The sequence below is a fragment of the Equus caballus genome, chromosome 27 (assembly GCF_041296265.1).
Source record: "Equus caballus isolate H_3958 breed thoroughbred chromosome 27, TB-T2T, whole genome shotgun sequence".
Lineage (NCBI taxonomy): Eukaryota > Metazoa > Chordata > Mammalia > Perissodactyla > Equidae > Equus > Equus caballus.
Genome location: NC_091710.1, coordinates 34,979,772 through 34,996,201, shown reverse-complemented (window position 1 = coordinate 34,996,201; position 16,430 = coordinate 34,979,772). Strand labels below are relative to the sequence as shown.

General features: G+C 37.6%; 1 pseudogene; it reads right to left on the bottom strand.

Moving 5' to 3' along the window:
- Positions 1-9,396, bottom strand: part of LOC138921075 (tigger transposable element-derived protein 1-like) — a 28,456-nt pseudogene extending 19,060 nt beyond the window's left edge.
- Between the last annotated feature and the right edge of the window lie 7,034 nt (positions 9,397-16,430).

The following is a 16,430-nucleotide window of genomic DNA, read 5'->3' as shown; positions in this document are numbered from 1 at the left end:
CTGGAAACTCAAGAAGGATATTTATGCTGCAGTCTTGAGGCAGAATTCTTTCTTTTCGAAGTAATCTCACTTTTCATTCTTAAGGCCTTCAGCTGATTGGATGAGACCCAGACATATTATCAAAGATAATCTTTCCTTGCAGTCAACCAATTATAGATGTTAACCTCATCTACAAAAATACCTTCACAGTAACATCTAACTGGTATTTGAGTAAACAGCTGAGTACCATAGCCTAGCCAAGCTTGCACATAACACTAACTATCATATGTATTCCATTTTTCCTGGAGGTTGACAAATATTTAAGAAGATATAAATGATAGTGTGGTTAAAATGTCTTATGGCTTCACGGACCACACTAAAGTCAATGCCAAGATTATTTTCACCACCAAAGGGTTCTAATGTCAATTTTGGGACCTTTTGACAATTATAACACATATACTCACAACCTGTTTCTTGACTGCTTGACTGTAATCATCATGCAACACTGACCCTATTCACTATTCTGGTTCCCATGTGTGCTGCCCACAAAGTCACTTATGGAAGCTGTAGTGTTACCACTGCCCATGATGACAGTGCCAATGTTTATGTGGATATCAAAGCTTAACCATAAAACTGAAGAACATTCTTTGTCCAAAAAGGTATGAGAGCCAAGCATTTTGTCATTTTAAACTTCCCACATCAGTCTCAAACTATTCAATCCAGTCAAAAGTGTGAGTTAAAAAATTAATTCATATTTCACTTAGTTGAATGTATCTAAATTAGCACTTAAATCTGTTATATATGTAATAGGAACAAAAACGAGAGAAAAATCAAAATTGGAAAGAGGAACAGTCAAAAACGTGTTTCTTTTCAGATGTTGAATGGGTATTCAGAGAAAAAAGTGTTTGTCAACGAACTTCCAGAAAAGAAGGTCATTCTTAGGCCGTATGTAGATTTTGACTGTCTGTTCCTGAGGAAGTAGGGGAATTGACAATATATACTTTATCTGCCTCAGATGGTGGTTGTGTTTCTGTGAAATAATAACAAAATCATCATTAACCTAACCCTATCATGTTCATTTGACAATTTAACTTTAACTTATAAAGACTCAAATTGTATTCTAGGCTTGTGCATGTGTATCCACTAAGTGGAGAGTGGAGGGAAGCAGACAATCATAACTCTGTCCTTTTAGCCCAATTAACTATGGAAAAATCTTTCATAACAAACTCTGTGCATCCTCATCTTACTGTTTAGTTAATAATTTGCTCATTAATGGCTTTGGAAACACTCGTGGTTGGACAGAAATTGTCCATTTAAAAAGTAATGAGAAAAATACATCCAGGATTCTGACAAGTTGTTTTTAAAGACTTTTGAAGTGAAAGTAAAGCGAAAACAATTACTTCTAATGGAGAAAAATATTCTGCAGTCTGATTTGCATGTTAACTCCTTTAAAGTGCCATTATCTGAAACATCAGTAGCTGCTAAATTTCAAAGGGTTCCTGGCAGCTTTTGGAGTTTTATTTTAATTTCGTTTTTGTGTTCACACACCGAAAAGTTTCAACTGGGAATTTGACAGTGCTTTTTAATAAATGCTTTTGAATACACTCTCATTTTTCAGAGACACCTATGTCTCAGCTGTGGGAAGAAAGGAGTTCTGAAGTCGTGAGGATTCAGACAAAGCCGCTCTTACTGCTCACCTCCATCTTCATTCAGTGTGTTCCTGATGCATCAAGACTCAAAACACCACATAAAAATTTAGATATCTGAAGTTTTCTTTCTTTTTTTTTTTTTAAAGATTTTTATTTTTTTCCTTTTTCTCCCCAAAGCCCCCCGGTACATAGTTGTGTATTCTTCGTTGTGGGTCCTTCTAGTTGTGGCATGTGGGACGCTGCCTCAGCGTGGCCTGATGAGCAGTGCCATGTCCGTACCCAGGATTCGAACCAACGAAACACTGGGCCACCTGCAGTGGAGCACGCGAACCCAACCACTCGGCCACGGGGCCAGCCCCTGAAGTTTTCTTTTTTAATTCAAATATTCAATTTGTTAGGCAAACAGAATATTTATATAATGTAATAGTCCAAAACTAACGTTTGGTAAATCTGGCAGCAGACAAAATTACTCAGATTAAAGAGCTTTATATTTGTCATTGTGTCTCTGTTGTCAAATGAATGACTGCCAGTAAAAGAAGGCTGGCCAGCCATCTAGGAGGCACATTTTTTTTAAAGAAACCCTAGACATTAATGTATATATATATATGTGTGTGTATATATATGTATAATTATTACTATTATTATTTTGATGATAGTGATGATGATTAGTGAGTCAAATTTAGTAATGAAGGAAATGAAATTTAAGTCTGAATGCTTGGTTTTGAATCCCAGTTTCAAATTTTGTAACTTGAGGCCGATTAGTTGAACTCCCTGTTCTTCATTTATTCATCTATCATACTGTACCTACCTCACAGGATGTCGTCAATAAGAAAAGTATCTCTGGTTTCCTCACGTTTGTTTCCATGATTGGATAAACTACAAAGCTTGCTGGAAAATTGAATGAAGAAAAATTGCACATGATTCCCTATTTGTATCAGTGTAGCAACTATTTAACATATTGGTTTTACAAATATGTTTTTTGTAAAATTACTGCTCTAGTTCTCGCTCTCATGTTGCTCATGTCTTTGCCGTGCCCATGCCATGTTCTTTTCGATTTTTAGACAGAAACATTAGATAGCTCCATAGAAACCTGTGTTTTCTCCTTTAGTTGTTTTATCCAATTATGAAATTTATGGAGAAAAAGATCAGTGCCATGTTTCAATACTGACAAGTGGAATTATTTTTTTAACAAAAGAAATGGAAACTATGATTTGTAACAAGTATTAAAAATTCATTTACTAGCATGTTAATTATTGTGTCAAATGCTGCTAGGAACATAATTTTTGTGGACAGGTTATAAACCAATGAATACAACAGAACTGATTGATACAAAAGTAAGAAGTAAATTTTTTATTGTGGGTCTGTTTTAAAATACTTTTTAATTATTTAATAACTGATAATGTCAAAAACTTAAATAATATGAGCAATCTGCATAATCTTTATCTTACCCAAATGGAAAGAAATATAAATTAATTTAAATAATTTTCCAAATGTGTATAGATATTCTCTTTTAGAATAACATAGGTTATATATTTTTATATATGCATATTATATATAAAACGTATTAGTATGTATTAAGTATTCACATTTTTGTTTAAACTACCTGGCAATTCTGAGTAAATAGGGTAGGAAGAACATAATTAAAGTCCATTTTGAAATTGTAACTAAAATGCATTCATATACCTAAATCAAACCAAGAGAATTTTCTATGAAAACTTTGAACGTGGAGAAAATTCAATTTGAATTCCATATGCACATTAAAAGGACTGCAGGAAGCCCTGAGCCTTTATAATGGCACCTTGCAGGTGGATGGAAATGTTGATTGAATAGACAGAGGGAAAAAAGTATAGAAATTTCTCCACTGCAAGCAATAGAACTAAATAACAAACTAGTATAAATACTTGAGCTTAAAAATTATGACAATTTGTGGTACATGTACCTGAAACTGGAACATGTCCAGAAGTTGCGAAGGCTTCAGTCAGGCTTGAGTATCTTCAAAGACTGGAATTTGTTGCATTTCTCTTCTCTATCTTCCGCTGTGTCTGCTTCATGCTAAGGCTGGAAACTCTCATAGTCACAGAATGGCTACCAGCAGCTTTCAAAGCAACAGCTTTCCTCATTCAACTCCAGCTTATGAAATGATACTCCCTCAATAACTTTTGTTGAAAATCAAGAATGCTTGTTCCCAAGAAGCATATATACAGAATATACACTCTACTCATATCTCATTGATTTTAATATGATCATGAGCCCATTCCTGAATTAAAGAGTATAAACAGCTTGAAGGGGTGTGGTGAATACCTTGGAAGAAAGATTTGAGGATAGATTCAGCTTCTGGAGAGTTACTTGCACTGCATGGCGAAGGGGTGAATGCTCGAAAAGCAATTCAGAAAATGTTTTCAAAAAGAAAGGAGAGTGGATGATGGTCAGCTCAAACCAGTAAGTGGCTTTTCCCATGTAGTTAAAAAATATTAGTATATCTTGTAATTCTTGAAGGAAAAGGTGGTAGTCTTAAGAGTCTATATAAAAGTAATAGAGAAATACTATAAAAGTACTAATTTCAAATATGAAAATTATATACAGATCAGAAAGAATGAATTTTACCCATTAAATAACTAGTCCTTCAACATAACATGCTAGAACAGTGGTGGAAAAATTACACCAGTAGAAAAAAAATGCCCTGGAAAATTGTTGCTATAAGTTGAAGGAGTAAATCCACCATATAAGATTTTAATGTAACTAAAGATTTTCCTAAGCTAATCTGAATTGAACAAGGAATCCTCATGAAGCCTGAAATTTATGGTGTTCAGGAAAACTGTTTACAACCAGAAATTAAGCTCATTTTAGTATAAGGAGCTTTGCATATAAGCTGATTTTAGGAACTGCTAAAATTCGAAATGTAAATGGCTTTAACCGAATGGTATCCTTGCATTGTAATATATACAGTCCATCATGGCATCTTCGTTTCCCATAAATCATTGATGTTTTCAATTCACTTTGTTAAGCCCCAAAGCAGCCAACAGATTGGACTGCACACATTTCACAAATGTGTGGCTCAGAGGGGTTTAATTCCTTTGTGGCAAGGAAATCCGTGTGCATGTGGTGATAGGTCTAAAATTTATTGTATTTTGTGTTTTTTATATTGGCACCTGAGCTAATGACTGTTGCCAATCTTTTTTTCCCCTGCTTTCTCTCCCCAAATCTCCCCATTACATAGTTGTATATTCTAGTCGCGGATCCTTCTAGTTATGGCACGTGTGACGTTGCCTCAGCATGGCCTGAGGAGCAGTGCCATGTCGGTGCCCAGCATCTGAACTGTCGAAACCCTGGGTTGCCGCAGTGGAGTGCACGAACCTTACCACTCAGCCACAGGGCCAGTCCCCGTCTAAAATTTAAAAAAAAAGCAAAGGGCTGTATCTCAGTACAAATACATGGCTGGTGGTTACACATCCCTATCAGATCTCAGGAATATAAATACATCTGTCTACTTTTTCAGGACCCTAAGAGTTTTTAAAGCTGCTTTGATAATTCATTTCTAAATTTCTTCATGGATATTCATTCATCTTTTAGACATCTAAATCAATATTTTCTCTTCTTTTACTTCTACATCTGTGCTATTAATAATCCTTTCCAATTATTCGGTGCCTAATATGTACCAGCAACCGTGCCAGGAGCATTATCTACTTTATCTCTAATAGTAACAATTTTTGTTCATGTTATGTATTCTAGCCCCCATTTTAATTGTGGAGAAACTGAAATTCAGAGAAATTTTTAAAAATTATCCAGTCATTAAAGCTATAAAGAGGCAAGGCCTGGATTTGATCTTAGGCATATGAAATTTTTCTGGGCAGAAAATGCCACTGTAACCATTCTATCTGATTACATTTTTCTTCGTCATATATTTAGGTCAAAAATGAAGTATTTGTGTTAAGGGACGAATGCCAATTTCATATTAGTCTTGTTTTCGAAATGTAGACCTACATTGCGTAGATATAAACATATGGAAAAGTAAGGAAGAAGAAAAAATGTTCACTCCTAATTTCATAAAACATTGGCCCTCTCATTTGGAAGACTAAAATATTTGGGGATGGAAGAACTGATTTTCTTAGAAAAGAATAAAGTCAATAACTCATTCTTAATACCATTGCATCTACAGAAAGAGCAGGGAACCCAATAGAGGCTTAGAAGATAATAAATCCAGATATTATAACTAGCTCTAATTTTTCTCCTCTTGGGCTGGTACCTGTGCAGGGTGTTTTGTGTTTATTTTACCAAATCCACCCTCTAAACTTTTCCTCCTGTGTCATTGGAAGCTGAGCTGTATGGGATGTATCTCCCTGCTGTCACATGCTTGGGCTTCTCTTTGGGTTCAGCCAATGCGAAGTTCTGGCAGAAAATGAGAGAATAGGAAGAAATTGAGGTTAGGTTTTTAGTTTACAGACTCCCTTCAGGGTCACTGTCAGACCCCTGCATTCCTCTGATGGAGAGAGCAGTTCTCGTCAACGGGTCCTCTCAATACATGTACCCACCGTGGGTTTAGATAAGAGCTCTCCTTGCTGCTATTTGAGATCAAGTTATGAAAAAACTACCCGTTTTTGCTAACCTCAGGGTCCTGCAACATTCCTTGACAGTTTCTTCATACCTGTCCATACTTTAGTACAGGATCCATTTATTATACTTTCCTCAGTTACTCACTGTGAATGTTCCATCTTTCTCCAGCTGGGACATTGACTAATCCAGTAATCGGTTTTTGGAGTAGCTTTAGGAAACAGGGCTTTCCAACTTTCAGGGTTGTAGAATCAGATCAAAATAAGATTTCATGATTGAGCCACTGATATATTTGAGAGGAGAAGAAATAACCTCTTTGCTTGGAGTAATGGGCCAATAGTAATTCCACGGCATGTGGTGGCATCATGATAACTCAAATTATCCCCACTGGTAGCATGGGATGAAGGATGTTGTGCAGATGGAGGTCAAGTGGCTAGAGAAAATGGTAACTATGGTAACGATCATGGTTATCAAGATTGTAGAGTCAATTGGCTTTTTCTCACAAGCCTAGAAAGCATAAAGAGTGAAAAGGACAAACTGAAGTCCTTGAATGCCCAACTAAGAAAAAACTAAGAAAAAAAAATCAAAAAATCTTTCGGGCCGTTTTGAAGAGGCTCTCATCTCCTATAGTTGAGGCAAATATATGCTAAAAGCTGTTAAATTACAGCACTCTTTAAATATAAAATCTTGAAAGAAATTTATGTTAAATTAAGGTCACGAATTTAAAAGAAAAAGAAAAACTTTTTAAGGCAAAGAAAAACTCTGAGGCAAGGAGTGGAAACTTTAGAGCAGAGTTAGTCAATGCTAACATCTTTGAACAGCCAAATGCCCCTGAGCCCAACTTGCCAGCAAAGATATCTTCCCTCAATGCCCCCAGCCACCCGATACACACACACACACACACACACACACACACACACACACACACACAGAAGGAACCAGCGTCCTTCTGCATAAAAGAATTTGATGGTTGATCCTTGTGTTAACCATGTCTTTTGTTTTCTATTATGAGGCTTTGACATCTGAGATCTTGCTGACCCTGGAGAGACTGTTCTCGCTATGTCAACCAGTTCCCAGAAACAGTAAACACCTCAAATGTGAGTGTACTTTTTAAGTACAAACCAACTAATCCAGAGCCCACACCTCAACCACCTCCTTTGTTGGGTTCTTGCTCTCTGGGCCATCAGAGCTAATCACCCTAGGGCCGGGAACCAGACAACTAGAGATACGCCCCAGAGCATGCTGAAACTATTCAAACTAGCCAATCCTAAGTCTGCTTCCCCTGTCTTACCCATTCCTTCCTACAGAAACTTTAAGAAAGGCTTTTGCCACAGTTCCCCCATCTCCCTCTGACTCTCAGCTTCCCATATGGCCCCCCATGGCATGGCATGTCCCCTCTTCTTGGGACCAATAAGTAATAAACTTTTCATTAAAACAAAATATCTTTTAAATGGCTGCCCTTTTCTAATCTGTTGGCCTTACTATACTTCAAATTTTCATTAATATACAATATATATATATGAGGAAGTTTGGCCCTGAGCTAACATCTGTAGCAATCTTCCTCTGTTTTGTATGTGGGATGCCACCACAGCATGGCTTGATGAGCAGTGTGTATGTCCACACTCGGGATCTAAACCTGCAAACCCTGGGGCTGATGAAGCAGAGCATGTGAACTTAACCACTACACCACCAGGCTGGCCCCCAATACACTATGTTTTAAAACAGTTATCATGCTGTTTCTTCAAAAGAGGCTGCTGATTCTTCTCAGGGCATACATCTAATCTCACCTTTATGTCTTCAAGTCCATAAAAAGTTATTTATAGGCTTCACTGGAAAGTTCATGGCATGTCTGAAGAGGAGATAATCTATACTCCAAATATGTCATGGGATGCCAATAATTTCTATCAGCATGAGTTGGGGAGTGGACCCTACAGATATTAAACCAGAAAGGATAAAATATAAGCATTTATTGAAATGGATATATTGATAGGTTTACTTACCCAGGATTTAGGATGTATTATATTGAATCAAGTGCCTGGGAATAGTGTAAATAGATCTTTAATCCTACAAATTCCCCTGAACCTGTCTTGCTAACTTTCTTTACTATCTTAACCAGTTTAACGTTGAACTCAGCGGTAGCCTACAGTCATCAAGGATCAGATGTCAGAACTTCACTGGCTTAGAGTGAATGTTAGACTGATTCAGTTATGCATAAAATGCTCATCCAGCTATAGGAATCTCCTTCTCTGCAATGACCCACAGGAGACTCCATTCACTAAATAGTTGAGAAACATACTGGTGAGAGGGGCACCAGCATGGAAAGCTCTGTAGTGGCTGTTTTCAGTAAACCAGAGCTATCAATGAGGGATTCTGCATTAAATTGGGCTCCATCATCTCAACAGGAAGGCAGAGGTGCACAGGTCAGGTGGCAATGTTGAGTTGTCATAGATGATGTGAATACATTTAGAATAATAAGCTACTGAGTTGGGTGATGATCTTATTTTTGAAGGACAGAGTTTTGTGGCAATGGTTAATTGATCATGAAGTTACCAGGAATAAAGTAGATTGGCAGCCTAGACATGTTTAATACATCCAAGTAGAAAATTCTAGGGCTAATGGGCAGAAATCTAACACGAGTTACGGTGAGAGACGTCAGGCACATCTTGTGACTGTTTTCCCAATGTCTGGGTAGGTAGTGGGAACAGATATACTTAGTGACTGGCAGAATCCCGATATAGGTTCCAGGATCTGTAGAGTGAAGGCTGTTATGATAGAAAAGGTCAAGTGGAAGCTCTAGAAACTGTCCATTCCTACCAAGAGAGTAAATAAAAAGCCAGGGCAATCTAAAACTGACTCTCAAAGATTAGTACCAGCTACAAACATTTTAAAGATGCAGGGACGGTGATTCCTGCTACGTCTTCATTTAATTGCCTGTTGGCCAGTGCAAAAAAGAACAGCTCATGGAGAACTATAGATTACTGCAAAATTAATCAGGTGATGACGACAATCACAGCTAAGTTGCTGAAGTTGGTGTCTTTACTAGAGTTAATCGACATACACAGTCGCTTGTGTACAGGAGCTCCCTTTTTCCCATTCCTATCAGTAAATTCACCTGAAGCATTTTTGCCTTCATCAGCAGTGATGATGGTGCACCCTTACTCTCCTGACTTCCAGGTTTGTCATCATAAAGTCGAAAGATCTCTTGCTCCTGCTGATACATCATAACTGTTATTCTATATGGATGACAGCATTCTAATTGAATCATATTATGAGAAATTAATATTGAATAATTAATAAAATTTCAAAATGTCGTAACAAGACATATTTATGCAAAAGAATGGGTTCTAAACCTTACAAGACTTCAGGGACTTGCCACCTCAGAGAACTTTCCATGTGTTCAGTAGTGTAGAAACAATCTCAGAATACCCTTTTTTAAGAGAAAGCAAGTTTCTTTACCTTGCGCTACGGGTGCAAAGAGGTTCAGTGCTTGTTGGGATTCTTTCAATTTTGAGACAACATGTATCATATTTACTTGCGCTTCTCTGACCCGTTACTGTATAATCCATAAATCTGCCAGTATTGAATGGTGCCTGGAATAAGAAAAACTGTGCATCAGGGAAAAGATGACTTGCAATTTGGATTCAATTAGCAGACCCGATAGTATCCAAAGTGTTTATGGCAGGCAGAAATGCACTATGGAGCCCTCAGAAAACCTCAACGGGAGAATTAGCACAGACCCCTCAGGTTTGAGAGTAAGTCCTGGCCCTTTCAATTGGTCACTCTTCTCCATTTGAAAAACACCCTGTGACCTGGTACTGGTCCCCAGCAGAAACAAAATATCTGACCGTGGGATAGCAAGTAATAATGTATCACTACCTGCACATAATCAGCAGGATGTTAGCTGATCTACTGAATCATAAAATTGGATGACTACAGTAGTACGCCACTGTGTAATGGAAAAGGAATTTACAAGACTGGATCTGAACAGGTCTGGAATGCACAGATAAACTGCAGAAGAACCAGGCTCAGATGCACATGTCTTCATTGCTTTACCACCTCTCTCTCAACGTACATCTATGATTAATGTGACTATGCAGTTAACATCCAAACCAGGACACTTTGGGGAGTGAAAAGTGGCACTATTAATAATTAAGATGGGACAGTGGGTGTAAATCAGGAGTGTTCTGGGCAAACTATGATCTATCATCACTCTGCTTATGACCACCTGACAAAGAAATAAATGAAATAAAGAAAATGTATGGGTTTGGTTTATAGAATAATGTGTACCATACGCAAGGAACAGTCAGAATTGGACAGTTGCTACATTACAGCCCCATTTGGGTGTCCTTGAAAGGCTGTAGTGTAGGGACATCCTTCTCATCAGCAGACTTTTTGGAGGTGGGGGGTACATCATATAAAAGGAGAGATATCCTGAAATACAGATCTATGCCCATTCATAGGCAATGGCTAATGGATTTGGTCACTAATCAGGGACTTGGAAAGAAGAAAATTGAAAGATTAGTGACAAGGAATTTGGTGGTGAGGTATGGAACTGTCAAAACAAGCAAAAAAGCATAAAAATATTTTTGACCCCTATAAATGCCTACCAGTGGACTGCCACTATGAATGACATGCTCAAAAATGAGATGGAGCATATGAACTACCTTGTGACTGCCAGCCATCCAGGTACATTCTCGATGGGCCTATTTACAAAGTGGATATTGACAGCAGGAACTGGGTCTGTGTATGGGTAGAACAAGAGGTATTTCCTCTCCCAGGCTGATTTGGCTACTACCCTTGTGGTCAACTTGCCAAAAGTTAAGTGCCAATGTTTCAATCCAAATTTTGTTTCATTCCCTGGGGATACTAACTGGCCACCTGGTGACATGTTGATTAGCTTGAATTCCTTATGTCATAGAGGCATTCATTAGATAGATTTTGTTATAGTAAAAAATCAATCTCAAACTATTAGCGGCTTAAAACAATAACAACAGCAGCAAATATGATTTCTTGTTCATGTTACATGTGTTGACTGCAGATCTGCTCACCCATTTGGCTTCTATTCTAGTATTCTACTCTGAGACCCACAGTGAAGGAGCAAATCCAATTTGGAACATCCTGCTATTGTGACAGAGGGCAAAATCAGAAGAGGCTGAAAGAAATCCATCACATAATTCATTAAAAGTCTCTACTCTCTGTATGCAAATGGCATAAATCATATCTGCTCATTTTCTTTTGACCAAAACAATTCACATGACTAAGCCTAGCAATGGCAGTAGGAAAGTATACTCCATATACTATTTCCCAGGATGATGGGGAAATCACATCACAAAGGGCATTGGAATATAACCCTCTGACAAGAAAAAGAGCTAATATCTATCACAATAAAGTAGTCTTCCACAAAATGAGAGGAAACCACTCCACTTCACTTGTACATAGACACAGGAATAAACATATATTCCAGAAACATATTCACTATCTCTACGCACAATTCTTCTGCTAGGAGTACCGTATATGGAATAACAGAATGCCTTATCAATTGCCATGGCATTCCATACAAAATATACTTCGATCAAGAGACACAATGCAAAGATGGCACACATAATTCATAGGTCTTATCACATCTTCCATCACCACAACACGTTTGATAGAATATTTAATAGTCTATAAGACTAGGGTATCAATCAAAGGGATGTGTTATATGCCTTAAACCAGTGGCCAATATATGTTGCAATTTCAGCTATAAGTGGAATTCAAGTGTTTAAGAAACAGAGTAGAATTGAGAGTTGTTTCTCTTACTATTGAAATCATAATCTATTAGAAGGATTTTAGCTCTCCATCTCCATTAATATGCGATCTCTGGATATTTAGATTTCTGAACTCAGAAAAGGAGTACTTCTACCAGGAAACACCATCACGATGTCATTAAATTTGAACCTGAGACTGCACTCTGATCAGTTTGTGTTCACTCCTATTATTTGGATGCCACAGGCAGATCATTGTGTTATCTGAAGTGACTGATCCTGATTCCCAAGGAGAAAATGTCCTGCTGTACCACAATGGAGAAAAGAAGGTTAATGTCTGGAACCCAGGTGATTCACGATTCACAGAGGGTCCCCATAGTAGTGCCTTAACCAACAGTTCAGATCAGTGGGAAAATGCATGAGGATAACCAAAGACTTAAATCCTGTAGGAATAAGGAGTTGAGTTACTCCACCAGATAAATAATGCCATCCAAATGGGGTGTGATTAAAAGTTAGGAGCACAACAGTTATGGGAGAAGAAGGCACCTGTGATTACCAACTTAGACCTGATGTCTATTTAATGAAGTGAGGACTATAGCCTCTATATTTATGGGATATATTTCCTTTATTTTGTTTTTCTAGTGGTAGCTAATATTTCACATTCCAGGTAGCTTCTAGAACTTTGTGTGCCTTTTGTATTAGGGACACACATTTCTCCCTCTAGAAATGATAAGAGTGGATGTCAAAGATAAAGGGATGGATTGAGCTCTATATTTTTCATTTACCCATTCCAAAACACTTTCCATTCCTTTCAACTCTAGTCTGTGACAAGATAGAACTATATGAACTGCATCAGTTGACATGTAAATAGATTTATGAGAGCAAGCATAAAGGCTGAAGACCTTGTTATTGCATGTTAACACTCACCCGTGAGCATCCACCACAAAAGAAGCATTAAATAGACAAAATGACTTGGCCAACAGATGTCAGCCAGTCTCTGTCATGAGTCATGGCCAGTGTTGGTGAAGTGTTTTTAAATGGAGTAGCCATGATGTAGTTTCATGGCTGGAGGCTAGGCATGGGCTTAATATGGACTCTCTCACGAAGGCTACACCAGCCACTGCAACTGCCAAATGTCCAAACTTCTAGCAACTGGAACCAATTCTGGGACCTCAATAAAACACCATGCCTAGAAACCAGTTGGAGTAGTGTGTTGTAGTTTGTCTTACTTGCCTTCCTCTTCTTAGTTTCCTCCAAGCAAAAGCAAGAGACCAACCATAATCCCAGAAGAGCTGTTCCCAGATGAGGTGAATTTACTGTATGAGCGGCAAAAAGGTTGGAATGTAGTGGAAGCTATGGTGTACCACCCAGATGCCACCTTTAGGACTAAACCAATCATTCCCTCAGCTGCTAGGAATATGGGCTACTGATGGCTAACAGCTAGTTCCCTCTGCAGGAATGGATTTGGCCAAAAGGAGCCAACTCATCATTTATGACTGCTGAGTATAGAGGTACAAACTGTGGACTGGCTGTGGAGTCTTTTGCAAATATATTGCAATTCAATTTCTCCCTGTACCCAGTGCTAATACCTGCACTTATTTCAGGTGTAATTTTGAAATGATCCTCTGATAAATTCCTGCTCACAAATCTGCTTTTCAGAGTTTGTTTCCTAGAGAATTCCTAATCATCACAAATAAGATATTGAAATTAAAATGCTTATTCACTATTTAGTAAGATAGTTTTCTTATTCAATCTAAGTAAGTTACACTGATAGCTTTAATTAATATTAAAGCATCTTTGCATTTCTGAGATCACCCATTCTTTGGTTGACTTCTGAGAATATCATGTTACATTCAATTAGCTGTAACTTTACTAGGAATTTTTGCTTCCACACATAAGAGATGTCTATAACATATTTTTCTTACTCTTTTTCTTTCTGAAAGGTTTTGCTATATTTCCTTTATCCTGATGTTTAGAAAACATATAAAAAAACCTTTAGAAAACTTTAAAGTTATATGATTTGATATGGGTCTTTTTTCACTCATGTCGTAGAGAATAATATTCTTCCACTCTGGAAGGGTTTCTGTATCATTTCTTTGGTAATTTCCTCTTAAAGTTTTCTATTTTTCTTTCTGGAACTCATAATAGTCAGATTTTGGGCATCTTAAATTGTTTCTTACTTTTCTTTTGTTTCTCTTCTATTTTTCCTCTCTTTTTCCTCATCTTTGTCATGGACGGTTGGTAGTGATAAAGCAAGAGGTTTAATTAGTAGAGATAAATTTAACAAAATTTAAGATATAGTTGGACTTTGGAAATAAAATTTATCACAATTACCAAATATTGATTCCAATTTTTAAGAATTGTTTAGGTAATTTTTGATGCTTTGTTTGACATTTTCATGAGGTAATAAATAACGGTGGACAAATAAGGATGGCAAACTCTCTAATAAAATAATCTGTTCAGTTTTCCATTTTTTAATTTCCAGGTTTCATATTTAAGTTTTATCCTATATCTAATTGTTTTATTTATTGTGAAATATAGCATACATACAATAAAGTGTAAGAACAATAATAATGAGAATATATGTATAAGTAAGACCCAGTCCAGAAATGGAAGAGAATAATGCCTCAGAAAACCTCCTACCAAACAATACTTTTTTCCCATAAAAAGCAAACCTATGATAGTCACAAGTTCAGTCCACCAAATATTTTAGGTTCTTCTCCACACAGATAGTAAGATTGCATACTCCATTCCCTGGAAATGAGATGTGGCTATGGTATTTGCATTACCCAATGAAATGTGTACAGAAGTGATGTATGTTCTTTCAGCCAGAAGCCTTGCACAAATGGGGCCAATTGTGCCAATTCAATACCTCTTGTTTCCCTCTTCCACATCAACCACCAACATCCAAAATAGTGGGAAGGTTATCATTTTGCCCAGATTGAGGGTAAACATTGGCTTCCCAGTCAAATTACAACAAACGTATAGCATCAATGAGAAATAAACCTCTGTTCTTTGATGTCCTTGAAATTTTGACATTGTTATATCAGTCCCATCCAGTCAAAGATAATGAGGAACAACCATAGTTACATGAAGCTGGGCTTCTGGGTGCTTGCTGAAACAAGGAAGACCATACACAATGGAGAATTGCAGGGAATGTCAGTATAGAGGTTTAGGAGAGACTGGTTTGTAGAATTTGGACTCATGTTAGGTAATTTTTGGATGGTTTCAAGTAAACAAGCAGGTATTTTTCTGGATTGGATGTTCTCGGTAAGCAGGGGTAATTCTATCATTTAGTATCTCAGTATTTTTTATTCAGAAGGCAAGAAGAACAGAAGGGCGCTATAGTTGGTAAAGAAGCAGCAGTTACATAGCTAGCCAAGTGAGGAGGATGTTTGGTTGTGAGCATGGTTTGCACAGAGTTCTTCTCTTTTTTCCATGTTCAGACATGATTACAGAGTGATTTTGTTTCTGCCTTGCTTTATCCTGGTTAGAATAACCTTGTCTAATGTTGGTGTTCTGTGAAATTATGTATGTCCAGCAAGAGAACACTAAACCCCAGCTGTTAGAGCCAAGCCAGCTTCCTGCTGAGTGCAACCATGGGCTGTTTTCAACCCTTGCCTTTTCCAGTTCCCCTCTTTTGTCTAAGGCCAAAGTCGGGGTGGGGCATTAATCCAAGATGTCCACATCTTTACCATTGCCAAAATTTTTCTGATAAGGAGGTTGCCCAGATAATGTGTCTGGTTTTGGCCCGGAGTGAGTCTCTCCTGCTCCTTATGTTGCAGGATAAGCTGTCTACTCATATGACTTGCCAATGTCTGTGCAGCTGCATTTAAAGCTCCAGATAAGATGCCTGGGCTAACTGCAACACAGGCAAATGCTGGAAAGAAAATAGTTACATTAGTTCTCGTAAAAAGCCCCAAAGCGAGGGAACTAGATTATTGAAAAAGGCAATGAAAACAAGTCTGAAAATCCAGCTTTTTTTCCAGAGGTGGATTTTTCCTTGAGCTGAGTCATGGACTACTCTCTTTGACGTATATATTTAAATAGGTTTAGCGAGAAGTGCTTGCTACAGCACAATCATCCCCTCCTTGACTAAGCTAAGACTTAATCATTTGATTACAAAGAACTTCGTGGCTACATTGAGTCTACTCAGATAATCCAAGAAAATCTCCCATTTGAAAATCCTCAATCCTATCTACAAAGTCCTTTTTACCACATAAGGTAACATTTTCATGGGCTTCAGGGATTAGGACTTAGATATCTTCGGGGGGCCATTATTCAACCTCCCACCGTCTGCCTTCTGGCCCCCCCAGCATTCACATCCATTTCACATACAGAATATATTCTCCCCATCCTAAAGTCCTGAATAATCTGAGCATATTACAATATGAAGTCCAAAATCTCACGCAAGTGTCATTAGGTCAAAAGCCACAAATCTCATTATCTTAACCATCTAATTAGGTAGGTGGTCTCTGGGAATATTGCATCCTAGTGAAAAACTACTTTC